This window comes from Mustela lutreola, chromosome 7, assembly GCF_030435805.1.
Source record: "Mustela lutreola isolate mMusLut2 chromosome 7, mMusLut2.pri, whole genome shotgun sequence".
NCBI lineage: Eukaryota > Metazoa > Chordata > Mammalia > Carnivora > Mustelidae > Mustela > Mustela lutreola.
The window spans coordinates 69,087,674-69,109,003 of NC_081296.1; the positions used below are offsets into that span (position 1 = coordinate 69,087,674).

The following is a 21,330-nucleotide window of genomic DNA, read 5'->3' on the forward strand; positions in this document are numbered from 1 at the left end:
AGACTCAACTAGAAGAGACATAAGAGAAGACACCATATAAATTAGGGAGGAAAAAAAGAAATAAAATGAAAAAAAATTAAAAAGATATTTAAAAATAAAAGTTATAAAAGACAAAGTAAATACAAAATAGATATTCTAGGAGCCCCCAGCCCTAAAAAAAAACCCATGCAATGAAATAGAATAAATACTAACCACTATAATTCAAAAAATTTCTGGAAATTAAAAAAAGGCTAAATCTATTTTTTAAAAAAGGCCAAATCTTCATATTGAAATGGTGGTATATCACATACGTGGGAAAACAACTCAGAAGATCAACATCAACACACAGTCTCCTAAAACTACTGGATTTTAAGGAAAAAATTTCATTGGCATCTGCACAGATAGTCCAAATTATTTAGAAGAGAAAGAAAAAGACATTGGCACTGACCAACAAGAGACACTGGCATAAACAGTTTACACCAGCAGACAATGAAATTATATACTTAAATACTCAAAGAAATAAAATGCAAGCCAAGGATGTTCCATACAGCCAAACTAACTTTCACGGCTAAAGGAAACAAATGGTTATACAACACAGAACTCAAAGAACACTGTTCCCAGGAAATGCCCCCTGGGAACCATGTAACAAGTATCAGACAATCAAGAAATTATGATAGAAGATCTGGCATGAGGAATGGCCTGAAAAGGCCTAAAAGCAATGATAACCCAGTAGCAATGAATGAACCCCTGCCTTCAGACTGTGTACTTTAAACATCAATTTCTCATTTAAAGAAATCATGTCCCATCAAGGAAATAAAAATCAAAACCACAATGAGATACCACCTTACACCAGTGAGAATGGCAAAAATCAACAAGATAGTAAACAACAAGCATTGATGAGGGTGTGCAGAAAGGGGAACCCTATTACACTCTTGGTGGGAATGCAAGCTGGTACAGCCACTCTAGGAAACAGTATGGAGTTCCCTCAAAACGTTAAAAATAGAGCTACCCTACAGCCCAGGAATTGCACTACTAGGTGTTTACCCCAAAGATACAGAAGTAATGAAATGAAGGGGCACATGCACTCCAGTGTTCATAGCAGCAATGTCCACAATAACCAAACTGTGGAAGGAGCTGAGCTATCCCTGGACAGATGAAAGGATAAAGAAGATGTGGTTCATATATACAATGGAATATTACTCAGCCATCAGGATGAATACCCACCATTTGCATCGACATGGATGGAACTGCAAGGGATTATGCTGAGTGAAATAAGTTAAGCAGAGAAAGACAATTATCATATAGTTTCACCCATATGTGGAACATAAGGAATAGTGCAGAGGGCCACAGGGTAAGAGAGGAAAAAATGAATGGGAAGAAATCAGAGAAGGAGACAAATGATTGTAAATTTATGTAGCTAGGCAAAGGAACTGAAATACCCAAAACATTTCCAGAAAATATTAATAAAGTTGGAAGAACCACACTACATGATTTTAGGACTTAACTGATAAGGCTACAGTAATCAAGCCAGTATGTTACTGGCAAGGAAGAGACATATATAGAGATAAGTGAGTAGAACGAAGAGCCCAGAAATAGAGCTACACAAATATAGCTAATTAAATTTCTTTCAAGACTTACTTATTTATTTGAGAGAGAGTGAGAGATAGGGCACATGTAGGGAGGAGCAGAGAGTGAGACAGAACCCCAAGCAGACCCTGCTGAACACAGAGCCCAATCCCGGGCTCAATCTATGACCTGACATCATGACCTGAGCTGAAATCAAGAATCAGACACTTACCCCACTGAGCCACCCAGGTGCTCCTGGCTAATTAAGTTTTTAACGTTTTAAAAATTTAGATATAATTCACATACCATAAAATCCATTGTTTTAAAATATACAACTCGGGGCACCTGGGTGGCTCAGTGGATTGAGCCGCTGCCTTCGGCTCAGGTCATGATCTCAGTGTCCTGGGATCGAGCCCCGCATCAGGCTCTCTGCTCAGCGGGGAGCCTGCTTCCCCCTCTCTCTCTGCCTGACTCTCTGCCTACTTGTGATCTCTCTCTCTGTCAAATAAATAAAATCTTTTTAAAAAATTAAAATTAAAAATAAAAAAATAAAATATACAACTCAATGGTCTGTAGAATATTCACGAGGTTGTATAATCATCACCACTACCTAATTTCAGAACATTTTCACCAACCTCAAAAGAAACCCCATACTTATTAGCAGTCACTCTCTATTCCCTCCTTCCCTCAGCCCCTGGCAACCACTAACCTATTTACTGTGTCTATGGATTTCCCTATTCCAGGCCAACTGATATTTGACAAAGACACAAAAGCCATTCAACACAGAAAAAATAGAATTTCTAACAAATAGTGTTAGAACAAGTGTGTATCTGTATGTAAAACTTAACCTCAATCTAAACCTCACACCGTATACAAAACTTGCCTTAGAATGTATTACAGATATAAAAGTATAATGTAAAACTTTTAGAAATAAACTTCTGAGCATATCTTTGTGCAAAGTTTAGGACATGATACTAAAGCACAATTCATAGAAGGAAAAACTGATAAGTTGAACTTCACCAAAATTAAAAACTTTTACTCTGTGGAAGACACTATTAAGAAAAGACAAACTACAGACTGGGAGAAAATGTTTGCAAACCACAACCAAGGGCTTGTATCTGAACATATAGAGAACATTTAAAATTAACAGTAAGAAAACAAAAGAACCAATTTAAAACTAGGAAAAAGACAGATGTTTCACCAAAGAAGATATACTGATTGCAAATAAATAAATGAAAAGTTGTTTGACATCACTCACAGTCTCCAAAAATTACACATTGTAGTTACATGTATATGACATTCTCAAAAAGACAAAACTATAGCGACAGAGAATAGAGCAGTGGCTGCCAAGGGTTAGAGGCAGGGTGAGGGTATAACTCTAAAGGAATAGTATGAGAGAGTTCACAAGAGGTACTGGAACTACTATGAATACTATTATGAACTATTACGATTATAATAATTATGGTGAGGATTACATGAATCTACACATGTACTAGAACTCAGAACTGTAGAACCCAAAAGTCATTTATCATATATTATTTTTAAATTTAAAAATTTCTAATTTATAAAAAAATCCTTATCTAAAAAGGCTAGTAAAATATTCCTTCCTTTTCCAACTGTGTCTCTGTATAAGGCCATATTTTCTTCAGATGCGTCAACCAAAGCAACATATTGCAACAGAATGAACACAGAAGTATGAGAATCCAGCAGTCTTCTATCATGCCAGATATTAAAGAGACTTGAAAAAACATAAAACAATGCCACTCATTTCACCAATTTGCTTTTCTATTCTGAAAACTATTTGAAGCCTATTAGATGTTAACATGTAAGTTTTATTATTTTAAAATAAATAAATTTAAAATATGTTTTAATTTCAATAGAGTATCATCACATATAAATCCATGCTAAAATAAAAACAAAAACAAAAATAAAAAATGCTTTTAAGGTCCTCAATGAATTTTAAGAATAGTAAGAGGTCATGAGACTAAAAAGTTCAAGAATAGCTAAATTATGTTACAGAGATCTGTAACAGAAATTTTCCCCATTAAAAATCTTGATTTATGGTATATAGGGGTGCCTGAGTGGTTGTTAAAGCCTCTGCCTTCAGCTCAGGTCATGATCCCAGGGTCCTGGGATAGAGCCCCACATCAGGCTCTCTGCTCAGCAAGGAGCCTGCTTCCCCCTCTCTCTCTGCCTTCCTCTGTGCCTACTTGTGATCTCTGTCAAATAAATAAAATCTTAAAAAAAAAATCTTGATTTATGGTATACAAAGTTATTTGAATGAGTAAACTTTTTTTAGAGTTTCATTTTTATTTGTTTTATAATGTTTTCTAATATACCATTTTGTAGTTTTGTTTTGTTTTCATCATGGTAAGTGTACTCTTTAATCCCCATCACCTATTCCACCCCCCCACACTCCTCCCCTCTAGTAACAATTAGTTTGTTCTCTATCAGTTATTCTCTATCAGTCGTTCTCTAAAGTTAAGAGCCTGTTTCTTGGGACACCTGGGTGGCTGAGTAGGTTAAGCAGCTGCCTTCAGCTCAAGTCAGAATCTAGGATCGAGACCCACATTAGGGTCCTTGCTCAACAGGGAGTCTGCTTCTCCCTCTGCCTGCTCTGCCTGCCACTCCCCCTGCTTGTGCTCTTTCACTCTCTGACAAATAAAATCTTAAAAAAAAAAAAAAAGCCTATTCTTGGTTTGTCTCTTTTTCCCCCTTTGCTCATTTGTTGTTTCTTAAACTTCATGTATGAGTAATATCATATGGTATCTGTCTTTCTCTGACTGACTTACATCACTTAGCATAATACTCTTTAGCTCTAACCACATTGCTGCAAATGGCAAGATTTCATTCCTTTCTTAAGGCCAAGTAATATTCCAGTGCGTGTGTGTGTGTGTTTGTGTGTGTGTGTTTCTTCATTACCCATTCATCTATTGATGGATACTTGGACTGTTTCCATAGTTTGGCTATTGTAAATAATGCTGCAATAACTATATGGGTACATTATCTCTTTGAATTAGTGTTTTTTGTATTTTGGGGGTAAATACCCAATTGTGCAATTACTGGATCATAGTTCTATTTTTAATTTTTTGAAGAACCTCCATATTCCCTTCCACAATTGCTGCACCAGTTTGTATTCCCACCAACAGTGCAATAGGGTTCTTTTTTCTCCACATCCTCACCGACACTTTTTGTTTCTTATGTTTTTGATTTTAGCCATTCTGACAGGTGTGAGGTGATTTGCAGTTTTGATTTGCATTTCCCTGACGATGTTATGTTGATCAACTTTTCAAGTGTCTGTGGCCATTGGTATGTTTTCTTTGGAGAAATGTTTACTCATGTCTTCTCTCCATTTTTTTTTTAAGATTTTATTTATTTATTTGACAGAGATCACAAGTAGGCAGAGAGGCAGGCAGAGAGAGAGGAGGAAGCAGGCTCCCTGCTGAGCAGAGAGCCCGATGCAGAACTCGATCCCAGGACCCCGAGATCATGACCCGAGCCGAAGGCAGCGGCTTAACCCACTGAGCCACCACTCAGGCGCCCTTCTCTCCATTTTTTAATTGGGTTATTGTTTTTGGGGTGTTACATTATATCAGTTCTTTATATATTTTAGATACTTAAATCCTTTATCAGATAAGCCATTTGCAAATACTTTCTCCTATTCAGTTTTAGTTTTGTTGATTGTTTCCTTGGCTGTGCTGAGACTTTTTGTTTTGTCATTGGTTTTTGCTTTTATTTCTCTTGCCTGGATGAATAAACATCTTTTTAAATTCTACAATCTGAACTTCTACAATTCTTTTTTTCAATAAAAAAGATTTATTTATTTGACAGAGAGAGAGAGAGCACAAGTAGGAGAAGCATCAGACAGAGGGAGAGGGAGAAGCAGGCTCCCTGCTAAGTAGGGAGCTGGATGTGGGCTAGACCTGAGCCGAAGGCAGATGCCTAACCAATTGAGGCACCCAGATGTCCCCAATCATTCTTTCAATAAACATTTGATGAAGACTCTGCCAAAACTGCCAAAAACTGTGGGAATACTAAATATACTAAATATACTAATACTAATACTAATATACTAATATACTAATACTAAACAGTCACTAGCCTGTAGGACATGAATGGCTCTAGAAAAGACTTCTCAAAGATGATGCTATTGAAAGAATACCTACATGAACTGAAATATATTAAGAGGAGACCTGTACAGCTGGTGGAAAGTTTGGGATTGAATTAGTTAGTGATTAGGGAACTAACCAACCAAAGACACAAACAAATGAAAAAAATCATTAGCTCCAGGAAAAACAAAAAATAATATAGGACAGAAAAGACACTCACCACTCTTATCTCTATCTATATAAATAGTAAATTTCACCTACGTGTCAAAGCATTCACAGAGTCAAGAAAACTTGAAGTCTGGGGCACCTGGGTGGCTCAGTCATTAAGTGTCTGCTTTCAGCTCAGGTCATGATCCCAGGGCTCTGGGATTGAGCCCTGCATGCACTGGGGTTCCCTGCTCAGCAGGAAGCCAACTTCTCCCTCTCCCATTCCCCTGCTTGTGTTCCCTCTCTTTCCATCTCTCTCTCTCTCTCTCTGTCAAATAAATAAATAAATAAAATCTTAAAAGAAGGAGAAGAAAACTTAAAAGTCTGAATACTGTCATAACCAAAATTAAGATACAATATTACTAGAAAAACAGCATCTATGGTAGGAATGCGGTAAGTAGTGAAAACACTAAACCCTCATCTTCCATAGTGGAAAGCCAACAAATTATGACTTAAAAAGTTAAAAATTAAGCAGCAGCAAAATGGCTTACTAGTTGGAGATATGGAGCTAAACACTGGAAGAATCAGGAAAAAGTTCAAATGAGTATTTCTGCAGAGTTCGAAACAGGGCAGGGTGGGAGGACAGAAAACTGTTCAGAAAACTGTTCTTTTCTAGAATTAAGTGTAGAGAATCATTCAATTTTATATGCATAAACTGATTAAAAATAAATAATAAATTTAAGGGGCATCTGGGTGGCCCTGTCAATTAAGCATCCCACTCTTGATTTGGGCTCAGGTCATAATCTTAGGATCATCAGATAGAGCTTCACATTGGGCTAAATACTGGGCATGGAAGATTCTTTCCCTCTTGCTCTCTGCTCACCCTCACTTGCATGCTTATTCTCTCTAAAAAAATAAAAAGTAAAAAATTTTAAAAAACAACTTGTAAGACATTTAAACATGAAAAGTTCATGTTTTAAGTGAAAGCTATGAAACAGCATATATGTATGATCCCATTTGTATTTTAGAAAGTGTGCACACTGAGGTGACTGGGTGGCTCAGTCAGTTAAGCATCTGGCTCTTGGGTTAAGTTCAGATCCATGATCTCAGGGTCCTGAAATCAAGCCCCATGTCAGGTTCCATGGTCAGCATGGAGTCCCTCTCCCTCTGCTCTTCCCCTTGTGCTTGCTCACTTGCTCTCCCTCCCTCCTGAATAAAGTCTTAAAAAAAAAAAATGTGTGCACATTAATTACAATACAGAAAAAACCTGAGTGATGTTTACCAACTATTAACATATTAACAAATACATGTCTACATAAAAGAAATAATTTCTTGGAGAAGATTCCTGTGACTTTATAATAGCAAGTATGTAGCTTTACAATAAGAAGAAAAACATCATTTTTAAAAGTTAAAATTTTCAACCCTTACATATATGGTCAAATGATTTTCGACAAGGGTACCAAAACCCATTCCAAGGGGAAAGGACAACCTTTTTAACAAATGCTGTTGGGAAGCAAGATATTCACATGCAAAAGAATGAATCTGGATCCTCACTTTATACCAGATAGAAAAATTTACTGAAAAGGGACCAAAGACCTAAGTGCAAGACTAAACTACAAAACTTTTAGAAGACTACGTAAGTAAAAAGCTTCATGACATTGAATTGGCAATGATTTCTTGGATAAAACACCAAAACAGAAGAAAAAAAAAAACAACAGATAAATTGGACTTTATAAAAACTAAAAACTTTTGTGGATCAAAGGACACTATCAACAGAATGAAAGGGCAGGGAATGGGAGAAAATACGTCTAAATCATATCTCATTAAGGGTTAATATCTAGAGCGTATAAAGAGCTACAATTCAACAACAAAATAACAAACAACATTATCTTAAAATGGGCAAACGGGGTTGTGGGGACACCTGGGTGGCTCAGTCAGTTAAGCCTCTGACTCTTGATCTCACATTAAGTCATCATCTCAGGGTCATGAGTTCTAGCCCTGTGTTGGCCTCCACACTGAGCATGGAGCCTACTTATATAAATAAATAAATAAATAAACAGGCAAACATCTTGAATAGACATTTTTCCAAAGAAAATATGCAAATGGTCCATAAGCACATGAAAAGATGCTCAACAGCGGGAGGAGTCAAGATGGCGGAGAAGTAGCAGGCTGAGACTACTTCAGCTAGCCGGAGATCAGCTAGATAGCTTATCTAAAGATTGCAAACACCTGAAAATCCATCAGCAGATCGAAGAGAAAAAGAACAGCAATTCTGGAAACAGAAAAACAACCACTTTCTGAAAGATAGGACCTGCGAAGTGAATCCAAAGCGACGGGAAGATAGACCCCGGGGGGAGGGGCCGGCTCCCGGCAAGCGGCGGAGCAACGGCGCACAAAATCAGGACTTTTAAAAGTCTGTTCCGCTGAGGGACATCGCTCCAGAGGCTAAACCGGGGCGAAACCCACGCGGGGTCAGTGTGGCCTCAGGTTCCGCTGGGTCACAGAAGGATCGGGGGTGTCTGAGTGTCGCAGAGCTTGTGGGTATTGGAATGGGAAAGCCGGCTACAGAGAGAGCCGACAGTAAGCTCGCAGCTCGGGGTGACCTTGAACCGGTCGTAGGCTTGGTGAGCTCAGAGCACGGCCAGAGGTCAGGCACACGGGAGTGACTGGGCGCTGTTCTCTGAGGGCGCACTGAGGATTGCGGCCCTGGGCTCTCGGCTCCTCTGGGCCGGAGACCAGGAGGCCGCCATTTGTATTCCCGTCCTCCGGAACTCTACGGAAAGCGCTCAGGGAACAAAAGCTCCTGAAAGCAAACCTGAGCGGATTACTCACCCCGGCCCCTGGTAAGGGAGGTGTAATTCCGCATGGGGCAGACACTTGAGAATCACTACAACAGGCCCCTCCCCCAGAAGATCAACAAGAAATCCAGCCGAGACCAAGTTCACCTACCAAGGAGTGCGGTTTCAATACCAAGGAGAGCAGCAGAATTCCAGAGGAGGAGAAAGCAAAGCACGGAACTCATGGCTTTTTCCCTGTGATTTTTTTTAGTCTTGCAGTTAATTTAATTTTTTTCTTTTTCATTTTTTGTTTTTTTTTCTCGCCTTCAGGTAAAATTTTTTTTTAAACTGTTACCTTTTTCTTTTTTAACGATTTTTTACTAGTTTATCTAATATATATATTTTTTCTTTTTTTCATTTTTCTTAGGTGTTTTCTTTTTTTTTTAATTCTTTTTTTTTCTTTTTTTCTTTTTTTTTTTCTTTTTCTTTCTTTCTTCCTTTTTGAACCTCTTTTTATCCCCTTTTTCCCCCCTCACAATTTTGGATCTCTTCTAATTTGGTTAAAGCGTATTTTCCTGGGGTTGTTCCCACCCTTTTAGTATTTTACTTGCCCCTTCATATACTCTTATCTGGACAAAATGACAAGACGGAAAAATTCAACACAAAAAAAAGAACAAGAGGCAGTACCGAAGGCTAGGGACCTAATCAATACAGACATTGGTAATATGTCAGATCTAGAGTTCAGAATGACAATTCTAAAGGTTCTAGCCGGGCTCGAAAAAGGCATGGAAGATATTAGAGAAACCCTCTCGAGAGATATAAAAGCCCTTTCTGGAGAAATAAAAGAACTAAAATCTAACCAAGTTGAAATCAAAAAAGCTATTAATGAGGTGCAATCAAAAATGGAGGCTCTCACTGCTAGGATAAATGAGGCAGAAGAAAGAATTAGTGATATAGAAGACCAAATGACAGAGAATAAAGAAGCTGAGCAAAAGAGGGACAAACAGCTACTGGACCACGAGGGGAGAATTCGAGAGATAAGTGACACCATAAGACGAAACAACATTAGAATAATTGGGATTCCAGAAGAAGAAGAAAGAGAGAGGGGAGCAGAAGGTATACTGGAGAGAATTATTGGGGAGAATTTCCCCAATACGGCAAAGGGAACGAGCATCAAAATTCAGGAGGTTCAGAGAACGCCCCTCAAAATCAATAAGAATAGGCCCACACCCCGTCACCTAATAGTAAAATTTACAAGTCTCAGTGACAAAGAGAAAATCCTGAAAGCAGCCCGGGAAAAGAAGTCTGTAACATACAATGGTAAAAATATTAGATTGGCAGCTGACTTATCCACAGAGACCTGGCAGGCCAGAAAGAGCTGGCATGATATTTTCAGAGCACTAAACGAGAAAAACATGCAGCCAAGAATACTATATCCAGCTAGGCTATCATTGAAAATAGAAGGAGAGATTAAAAGCTTCCAGGACAAACAACAACTGAAAGAATTTGCAAACACCAAACCAGCTCTACAGGAAATCTTGAAAGGGGTCCTCTAAGCAAAGAGAGAGCCTACAAGTGGTAGATCAGAAAGGAACAGAGACCATATACAGTAACAGTCACCTTACAGGCAATACAATGGCCCTAAATTCATATCTCTCAATAGTTACCCTGAATGTTAATGGGCTAAATGCCCCTGTCAAAAGACACAGGCTATCAGAATGGATAAAAAAACAAAATCCATCTATATGTTGCCTCCAAGAAACTCATTTTAAGCCCGAAGACACCTCCAGATTTAAAGTGAGGGGGTGGAAAAGAATTTACCATGCTAATGGACATCAGAAGAAAGCAGGAGTGGCAATCCTTATATCAGATCAATTAGATTTTAAGCCAAAGACTATAATAAGAGATGAGGAAGGACACTATATCATACTCAAAGGGTCTGTCCAACAAGAAGATTTAACAATTTTAAATATCTATGCCCCCAACGTGGGAGCAGCCAACTATATAAACCAATTAATAACAAAATCAAAGAAACACATCAACAATCATACAATAATAGTAGGGGACTTTAACACTCCCCTCACTGAAATGGACAGATCATCCAAGCAAAAGATCAGCAAGGAAATAAAGGCCTTAAACGACACACTGGACCAGATGGACATCACAGATATATTCAGAACATTTCATCCCAAAGCAACAGAATACACATTCTTCTCTAGTGCACATGGAACATTCTCCAGAATAGATCACATCCTCGGTCCTAAATCAGGACTCAACCGGTATCAAAAGATTGGGATCATTCCCTGCATATTTTCAGACCACAATGCTCTAAAGCTAGAACTCAACCACAAAAAGAAGTTTGAAAAGAACCAAAATACATGGAGACTAAACAGCATCCTTCTAAAGAATGAATGGGTCAACCGGGAAATTAAAGAAGAATTGAAAAAAATCATGGAAACAAATGATAATGAAAATACAGCGGTTCAAAATCTGTGGGACACAACAAAGGCAGTCCTGAGAAGAAAATATATAGCGGTACAAGCCTTTCTCAAGAAACAAGAAAGGTCTCAGGTACACAACCTAACCCTACACCTAAAGGAGCTGGAGAAAGAACAAGAAAGAAACCCTAAGCCCAGCAGGAGAAGAGAAATCATAAAAATCAGAGCAGAAATCAATGAAATAGAAACCAAAAAAAACAATAGAACAAATCAACGAAACTAGGAGCTGGTTCTTTGAAAGAATTAATAAAATTGATAAACCCCTGGCCCGACTTATCAAAAAGAAAAGAGAAAGGACCCAAATAAATAAAATCATGAATGAAAGAGGAGAGATCACAACTAACACCAAAGAAATACAAACTATTATAAGAACATACTATGAGCAACTCTACGCCAATAAATTTGACAATCTGGAAGAAATGGATGCATTCCTAGAAACATATAAACTACCACAACTGAACCAGGAAGAAATAGAAAGCCTGAACAGACCCATAACCAGTAAGGAGATTGAAACAGTCATTAAAAATCTCCAAACAAACAAAAACCCAGGGCCAGACGGCTTCCCGGGGGAATTCTACCAAACATTTAAAGAAGAACTAATTCCTATTCTCCTAAAACTGTTCCAAAAAATAGAAATGGAAGGAAAACTTCCAAACTCATTTTATGAGGCCAGCATCACCTTGATCCCAAAACCAGACAAGGATCCCACCAAAAAAGAGAGCTATAGACCAATATCCTTGATGAACACAGATGTGAAAATACTCAACAAAATACTAGCCAATAGGATTCAACAGTACATTAAAAAGATTATTCACCATGACCAAGTGGGATTTATTCCGGGGCTGCAAGGTTGGTTCAACATCCGCAAATCAGTCAATGTGATACAACACATCAATAAAAGAAAGAACAAGAACCACATGATACTCTCAATAGATGCTGAAAAAGCATTTGACAAAGTACAACATCCCTTCCTGATCAAAACTCTTCAAAGTGTAGGGATAGAGGGCACATACCTCAATATCATCAAAGCCATCTATGAAAAACCCACCGCAAATATCATTCTCAATGGAGAAAAACTGAAAGCTTTTCCGCTAAGGTCAGGAACACGGCAGGGATGTCCATTATCACCACTGCTATTCAACATAGTACTAGAGGTCCTAGCCTCAGCAATCAGAAAACAAAAGGAAATTAAAGGCATCCAAATCGGCAAAGAAGAAGTCAAATTATCACTCTTCGCAGATGATATGATACTATATGTGGAAAACCCAAAAGACTCCACTCCAAAACTGCTAGAACTTATACAGGAATTCAGTAAAGTGTCAGGATATAAAATCAATGCTCAGAAATCAGTTGCATTTCTCTACACCAACAGCAAGACAGAAGAAAGAGAAATTAAGGAGTCCATCCCATTTACAATTGCACCCAAAACCATAAGATACCTAGGAATAAACCTAACCAAAGAGACACAGAATCTATACTCAGAAAACTATAAAGTACTCATGAAAGAAATTGAGGAAGACACAAAGAAATGGAAAAATGTTCCATGCTCCTAGATTGGAAGAATAAATATTGTGAAAATGTCTATGCTACCTAAAGCAATCTACACATTTAATGCAATTCCTATCAAAGAACCATCCATCTTTTTCAAAGAAATGGAACAAATAATTCTAAAATTTATATGGAACCAGAAAAGACCTCGAATAGCCAAAGGGATATTGAAAAAGAAAGCCAACGTTGGTGGCATCACAATTCCAGACTTCAAGCTCTATTACAAAGCTGTCATCATCAAGACAGCATGGTACTGGCACAAAAACAGATACATAGATCAATGGAACAGAATAGAGAGCCCAGAATAGACCCTCAACTCTATGGTCAACTAATCTTCGACAAAGCAAGAAAGAATGTCCAATGGAAAAAAGACAGCCTCTTCAATAAATGGTGCTGGGAAAATTGGACAGCCACATGCAGAAAAATGAAATTGGACCATTTCCTTACACCACACACAAAAATAGACTCAAAATGGATGAAGGACCTCAATGTGCGAAAAGAATCCATCAAAATTCTTGAGGAGAACACAGGCAGCAACCTCTTCGACCTCAGCCGCAGCAACATCTTCCTAGGAACAACACCAAAGGCAAGGGAAGCAAGGGCAAAAATGAACTATTGGGATTTCATCAAGATCGAAAGCTTTTGCACAGCAAAGGAAACAGTTAACAAAATCAAAAGACAACTGACAGAATGGGAGAAGATATTTGCAAACGACATATCAGATAAAGGACTAGTGTCCAGAATCTATAAAGAACTTAGCAAACTCAACACCCAAAGAACAAATAATCCAATCAAGAAATGGGCAGAGGACATGAACAGACATTTCTGCAAAGAAGACATCCAGGTGGCCAACAGACACATGAAAAAGTGCTCCATATCACTCGGCATCAGGGAAATACAAATCAAAACCACAATGAGATATCACCTCACACCAGTCAGAATGGCTAAAATCAACAAGTCAGGAAATGACAGATGCTGGCGAGGATGCGGAGAAAGGGGAACCCTCCTCCACTGTTGGTGGGAATGCAAGCTGGTGCAGCCACTCTGGAAAACAGCATGGAGATTCCTCAAAATGTTGAAAATAGAACTGCCCTATGACCCAGCAATTGCACTATTGGGTATTTACCCTAAAGATACAAACGTAGTGATCCAAAGGGGCACGTGTACTCGAAGGTTTATAGCAGCAATGTCCACAATAGCCAAACTATGGAAAGAACCTAGATGTCCATCAACAGATGAATGGATCAAGAAGATGTGGTATATATACACAATGGAATACTATGCAGCCATCAAAAGAAATGAAATCTTGCCATTTGCGACAACATGGATGGAACTAGAGCGTATCATGCTTAGCGAAATAAGTCAAGCAGCGAAGACAACTATCATATGATCTCCCTGATATGAGGAAGTGGTGATGCAACATGGGGGCTTAAGTGGGTACGAGAAGAATAAATGAAACAAGATGGGATTGGGAGGGAGACAAACCATAAGTGACTCTTAATCTCACAAAACAAACTGAGGGTTGCTGGGGGGAGGGGGTTTGGGAGAAGGGGGTGGTATTATGGACATTGGGGAGGGTATGTGCTTTGGTGAGTGCTGTGAAGTGTGTAAACCTGGTGATTCACAGACCTGTACCCCTGGGGATAAAAATATATGTTTATAAAAAATTTAAAAAAAAAGCATAAAAAAATATGTATGCAAGTGTAAAGCAATGACATTGTTATTATTTACTGAGATTATTAAAGTGCTGTATAAGTTTAAAAAAAAAAAAAGAAAAGATGCTCAACATTATTAATTATTAGGGAACTACAAATCAAACCACTAACTACTTTATGTGTATTAGAATGAGAATTATAAACACACACACACACACACACACACACAAAATAACTGCTGGCAAAGAAGAGAAACTGGAAATTTGTGCATTGCTGATATTAATGTAAAATGTTGTAACTACTACAGGAAACAGTATTGGAGGTTGCCCCAAAACTAAAACATAGAATTAAAATATGCTCAAGCAATGCCACTTCTGAGTATTATCCAAAAGAATTCAAAGTAAGGAGTCAAAAACATATTTGTACACTGGGGCGCCTAGGTGGCTCAGTGAGTTAAAGCCTCTGCCTTCTGCTCGGGTCACAATCCCAGGGTCCTGGGATCGAGCCCTGCATCAGGCTGTCTGCTCAGCAGGGAGCCTGCCTCCCCCCCCCACCGCCGCCTGCCTCTCTGCCTACTTGTGATCTCTGTCAACAAAATAAAATCTTAAAAAAAAGAAAAATATTTGTACACCAATGTCCATAGCAGCGTTATTCACAATAGCAGAGAGATGGAAGGAAACAAGTGTCGATCCCAAGTGACAGATGAATAGATAAACAAAATGTAGTACGTACATACAATGCCACATTATTCAATCTTAAAAGGAAGGAAATTCTCAAACACATCAAAGATGAATGAACCTTGAAGACATTATGCTAAATGAAATAAGCCAGTCACAAAAGGTCAAATATATGATTCCATTTATAACAGGGACCTAGACTAGGCAAATTCATAGAGACAGAAAAGTAGTTTCTGTCTGGTGGTTGTCAGGAGCTGCAAGGACAGGATAACAGAGATTCATTGTTTACTGTATATAGAATTTCATTTCAGAAAAATGAAAAAGTTCAGGTGGTGATATATGCACAACGATGTTAATGTTCTTAATGCCACTGAACTGTCCACTTAAAAATGGTTAAAATGGTAAATCTTATATGTATTTTACCACAATAAAAATTTTTTAAATACTACCAGGTACCCTTCAGATATAACTACAAAAGCCAAATAATTTTCACTGTCTCATTCTGAATTGCCAGGAACAAAGCAGTAACCTATAATGGAGTCCTTCACAGAACACTGAAATAAATCTAAGAATACACCTGTTCCAACTGGGAAGTGAACCCTAGGGGAAAAGCCCAGAATCCCATAAGCCACCAAGGCATACTATACTACTTCTAAAATGGCTCTCAATGATACCCCATCTGATGCTTTCTATCACCCCTACCCCCGAGTATAGGTGAATCTAGCAGTTTGCCTCTAATGAACAGAATACAGCAAACATGAAGGGAAGTCACTTCCCAGATGTATTATAAAAGACTGCAATGCCTATCTTGCTGACATTCTCTCTCTTTGGCTCTTCCCATTTGCTTACTCTGATAAAACAAGCTGCCATGCTGCCCCCAGGAAAGGTTCATATGGCAAGGATTACAATTCTGCTAACAGAATTAAGTAATTCCACTTATAATAGGTACCAACAGCTAGCAGAGAACTGAGGTCCTTGGTCCAGCCACTCATAATGAACTGAATCATATCATCAGACTCAGCTTTTAAACAGATCCTTTTCCAGCTGAACCATGTGACAACTACAGCCTACCTTGATTGCAGCCTGTGATTGACCCTAAAACAGAGTACCTAGCCGAGTTACAAACCAAAATCTTGACTTACATACACTGTGAGATAATAAATGTTGTTGTTCTAAAACACTAAATTTTGGGTAATTTGTTATGCTGCAATATACAACCTATAAACTAGACTTCAATGGCATGGGATAATAGTTTCTCAAAGTTGTACATGAGTTGTACACAGGTTCTCTTTGATTCTACATCGCTGATTATATCTTAAAAAAAATTAATGTAATTTGACTGCAGTATCAATGCTGTCAAATAATTGGAATTCATTTTTTCAGTAATGCTAATAAGTTAAAAATAATCTTGATACAAAAAAACTAGATACTGCAAGAAAAAAAATTAAATAAATTCCTCCTTGACAATATCCTTATTGACCTAAAATACAGAGTAAATAGCATACTGATAAATTCAGACAATAATTCTAAATGTGGAGGTGTTGTCAAAACAGACCCAAAGATTATGAAAATATGGACAAAACATAGTAAATGGAGATTCAATTTGCCAAATAACATGTGGTAAACACTGAAACATTTACTAGATAGAAAAAGATTGAGAAGCAAGTAGCCAACAAATAACACTGACAATCCCCACGACTATAAATCCCTTGACGATGAAGACCATATCATAATCACATATCCTCTGCCATAATCAAAAAAAGATTAACTTTGCAGTTCATCAATAGATATTTGGTAAAGTTAAATGATGAGCTGAAAATGAGATATCAAGCTATAATTTAAAAGGCATATAGATTCACATACACAAATATAACAAAGATGAGAGGAAAAGGAGGAAAAAAAGGAAAATGAAAATAAGAATGATATTTGGGGCACCTGAGTGGCTCAGAGGGTTAAGCCTCTGCCTTCGGCTCCGGTCATGATCTCAGAGTCCTGGGATCAAGCCCTGCGTTGGGCTCTCTGCTCAGTGGGGAGCCTGTTTCCCCTTCTCTCTGCCTGCCTCTCTGCCTACTTGTGATCTCTCTCTCTCTCTGTCAAATAAATACATAAATAAAATCTTTGAAAATAAGAATGTTAAGAGGCACAATGGCAAATGGATAAAAAAATTGTGTAAGAATTCCATAAGCATAAGCCAAACCAAACCACACCTAAAAAAGAGAACTCCCTATAAGAGAAAATAACATAATACTGCTGTGTGTTTATTGCCTTCTAACCCCAGGGACTTCTCATAAAATAGACATTAAGACCAGACTACCTAGATTCAGATCCTGGCTGTGTAATCTAAGGCCCATTACTTAACTTTTCTGGGCCTCAATTTCCTCATCTATAAGAAAAAGATAATAATGGTGTCTATCTAAGGATTAAAAGTGATAATATTTGATATATGTAAAGTGTTTATTTATCTGCCTAGCACATAAGTATGCTCAATAAATGGCTGTCATTACCTAGTAAATCATACTGTATGCTTCTTAACCAAAAGAAAGAGAAATTGTCATATCCACAGACATACTACTGCCCAAAACAGACCCTATACAGCTTGCATGCTGATGAAAAGAAATTATGTTTGCATGGAGGTCTTGAATTTAAACCTATTATACAACTACTACTTATCAAAATCTAAACAAAAATTTATCAGCAAGAGAAAATTACTACTCTACAACTGTGATTACAAATTAAATTACAGCATTTGCACTGTTACAGTTTTGCTTTTAAAGTTAATAGAAAAATTAGCTGATCAAAAAGGGAATAAAAGTAAACCAATGACACCTACTATTTCCAGATTGGAAACAGTATAAATTAGTTCCTAAATGTGTCTTGACTTGAAGCAAATTTTGAGATCCCGCCCACATGAAGGAAGGAAGCATTATCATAGTGACTATCAAAGGATAAATTATTTAAAAATAAAAATTTAAAGACTCATACACTGCTGGTAGCAATGCACTTTGGAAAATAGTTCTGTTATATAAAGCTGAAAATATGCTTACCCCACAACCCAACAACTCTTTTCCCAGGTATATATCCTAAAAACACTTTTCTCATGTGTACCAGGAAACATACAAAAATATGTTCATAGCCATACCATCCATAAACACCAAAGCTAAAAACAACCCAAATGTTCAGCAAGAAAAGAATGAAAAAAGTGCAGTATATTCACAGAGGTTAAAAAAAAAAAAAGTAGGGGCACCTGGGTGGCTCAGTGGGTTAAAGCCTCTGCCTTCAGCTCAGGTCATGACCCCAGGGTCCTGGGATCGAGCCCCGCATCGGGCTCTCTGCTCTGCAGAGAGTCTGCTTCCCCCTCTCTCTGCTTACCTCTTTGCCTATTTGTAATCTCCATCTGTCAAATAAATAAATAAAATCTTAAAAAAAAAAATGTTGTATCCTACTACTATTGTAGCAAATTATCACAAAATTAGTGGCAAAACAACACAAATTTAAAATCTTACAGTTCTAGAGATCCAAAGTCTAGGCTTCTAATGGGGATAAAATCAAGGTGTCAGCAAGGCAATGATTCTTCTGGAGTCTATGAGGTAGAATCCCTTTTCCAGTTTTAGAAGCTTCCTGGATTCTTTGGCTCATGGACCCATCCTCCATGTTCTGAGCTAGTAGTGTACCATCTTCAAATCTCTCTCTCTGACCTTTGCTTCCATCATCACCGGTCTTTATTTATGCCTCCCTCTTACAGGTCCCTTGTAACTACAGTGAACCAATCTGAATAATCAGGGATAATCTTCCCACCTAAAAAGCCTTAACTTAATACAACCATGAAGGCCCTTTCATCATATAAGGTAACACACTCACAGTCTACAGGGATTAGAGCATGAATATCTTTGAGGGACTATTTTCTACCTACTACAAAAACTATTAAAATGAAAATGAAGAAACTACTTCAACACTGAACTATAAGAACACATCTCACATACAACATTGAAAAAAATCAAGCAAGACAGACATATACATACAATATAAGTCCTTTTATATGAATTCCAAAAATAAGTAAAACCAAATTATATAAATAGGGATGCAAATACAGGTAGTAAGTCTATAAAGAAAACCAAGGACATGACTTTTCACAGAAATCACAAGAATAGATTCCTTTGGGGTAAAGAGGGATAAGATAAGGAAGGGGTTTCTGAGATGCGGGTAATATTCTATTTCTTAACTATTTATAATTATTTGTTAAACTGCCCAATTAAGTTTTATGTAGTCTGTAACTGATATGTCTTATAATAAGACATATTGAACCAGAGGCATATGAACCAGAGGCAAGGATAACCAGAAACAGAATATCTAGCAGTGTGACAGCTCAGCAAGAGACTGTTCCATCTACACAAAGGTGAAAAGCCAGTTAACCTATGAGTTGGGCATTGGGCAGAAATCGAGGTTCACAATAAAGAAACAAGCCTAGAAACATATACATAATTTAAATGTCTTCCTAATAGATTATAAATTTCTTGAGGTCAAAAGCAGATTTCTTCTCATTTTTGTACTTAGTACCTAGTATAATACCAACTACAGAACAATCTTTCTAATAAATGTTTAATTACTGGAAGAATGAATGAAACTTCTCTCACCTCCTATACAGCTGACTGAAATTAAGTCATCCTCCAGCAAATAACTGAGAGCTGATTTGAAAATACAACATACATTCAATAAATTGCTACTAATACACAGAAGAGTAGATAGAAGTATAATGGAGGTTTTACCCTCAACGAGTTTACGATCAGGGAAAGAAAATGTAAACAATTATTTCCAAATTATTCTTTGAAATAGAACACATAATACAAAAACAGAAACTGACATTAATTCTCTGGACTTAAAAGACAAAAAATATAAAAAGTTAATAAACATCAAATTATAAGGGCCAAGTACATATGACACATCAGAAGTGCAGGAGGTTTACCTGGGCTAGGACAATCAAGTTTCTTAGAGGAGGTGGATAGGATTTACAATGGTCCCATAGATTGCAAAATAGCCACAAATTCCTCCCATTCCTGTATACACACCTCTTTACATTGTGATCTTGCTTCATCTCCCATCAAGAGGTAGAGTTTCTTTCTCCATCCTAGAAACCGGGCTTGGCCCTGTGACTTGTTTTGACCAATGGGATATTAGCAAATATGACCAGAAACTTGAAAAGTACTTAAACACTGAACTTGCCCTCTTTTGCTAGTTTTAGAATCTAGACTGTGGAAAAAAAAAAAAAAATGAAGATAGAGGACTACCTCATGAAAGTGAGCCCAGACAACAACCAAAAAAGAACCACTCAGTTGGGTTCAAACCACCAATCCAAAGAACAGTTATCCAACAAACTCTTGTTTTAGCCTCTGGACTTTGGGGTGTTTTGTCTGAAGGCAAAAGCTAACTGAGCAGCTAAGCAAAGACACAGAAGAGGAAATGAACACAACAAACAAGTGCATGGGAAAAATGAATGTGTGCATTAGTCTAAATTGACTAAGATTAATCTAAAATAGTTTTGATCTATAGAGAAAGAATACATAGGTGTGAAAGGTAAAGTTCAGACTGTAAAAATCAGGCCAGGAAGAAAAATGAACTCATTCTATTTCAGTAGGCAAAGGAAAGCCACTGAAGGACTTCAGAGCTGGGGGAGGATACAAAGCAAGAGGAAAGGAAGACCAGTTAGAACTACTATTATCTAGATATGTGAAGTAATAAAATTTTATTTGGCAGGGAAGCTAGACAATTCACAAAATAAATAAGTGTGGTTTTTATAAGTAGTGTCATATATAGTTTATGTTAGATTCTGTTCTAACAGAAAAATAGAAAAATTATTTTAAAGATTTATTTATTTATTTATTTGAGAGAGAGACACCACACACGTGTGAGTGCCCATGAGCAGGGGGAGGGGCAGAGGGCAAAAGAGACAAGCAGACCTCCCACTAAGCTTGATCCCAGGACCATCTAGCAGATGACTGAAATCATGACTGAGCCAAAATCAAGAGTCAGGTGGTAAACCAACAGGCCATCCAGGTGCCCCAGGAAAATTATTTTTACCTACAATTTTAATCCCAATGGAAAGAATGCTAGCATTAATCATCAGAAAAACTCATGACGTGTCTAAAGAATGTAGAAGATATTTTTGAAACTTTATTTGGGCATAAAGATAATACACAGATTTCTAATGACAGCATAGCTGTGAAATATGACTCCTCTTTGTTTGAGATTTAAATTTTCTCACCAGACAACTGAAGTTCCTGGTATAATAAAGTAATAGAGGGGCGCCTGGGTGGCTCAGTGGGTTGGACCTCTGCCTTCGGCTCAGGTCGTGATCTCAGGGTCCTGGGATTGAGCCCTGC

General features: G+C 37.7%; 1 protein-coding gene across 1 annotated transcript in view; it reads right to left on the minus strand.

Annotated features, from left to right (window-relative positions):
* Window positions 1-21,330, minus strand: part of TTBK2 (tau tubulin kinase 2) — a 164,890-nt gene that overhangs the window by 134,026 nt on the left and 9,534 nt on the right. The gene's annotated exons all lie outside the window — the stretch shown is intronic.